Here is a 332-nt window from a genome sequence, read left to right as displayed (position 1 = left end):
ATGGGCATAATAAGAACTTACTTCAAAGAGCTGTCGTGGCGATTAAGATCATGCCTGTAAAACTTTCATCAGTGCCTGGCTAAGCACCACAAGTCAACTATTATTATTGTTACTTCTGTAGGAGAAAGGTTTTTTTTAGCTCTTTTTCTACAAGAAAAACCATTTTTTCTCTGGTCAGACCCCATTCATAAGGTCGGAGCAGAACAGAAAGTGCTTTCAACTGCTCGGAGATGGGCGCTGCAGGAACAAGAACCCAGCCATCCAGGGCGGCAGAGCACAGCCCCCCTCGGCAAAACCCATCTTCCATTTCCTCCCCTTCCTTTTCGGGAAAG

Source organism: Leptonychotes weddellii, chromosome 4 (genome assembly GCF_054177405.1).
Source record: "Leptonychotes weddellii isolate Sample4059 chromosome 4, ASM5417740v2, whole genome shotgun sequence".
Taxonomy (NCBI): Eukaryota; Metazoa; Chordata; class Mammalia; order Carnivora; family Phocidae; genus Leptonychotes; species Leptonychotes weddellii.
This window is presented reverse-complemented; position numbering follows the sequence as displayed.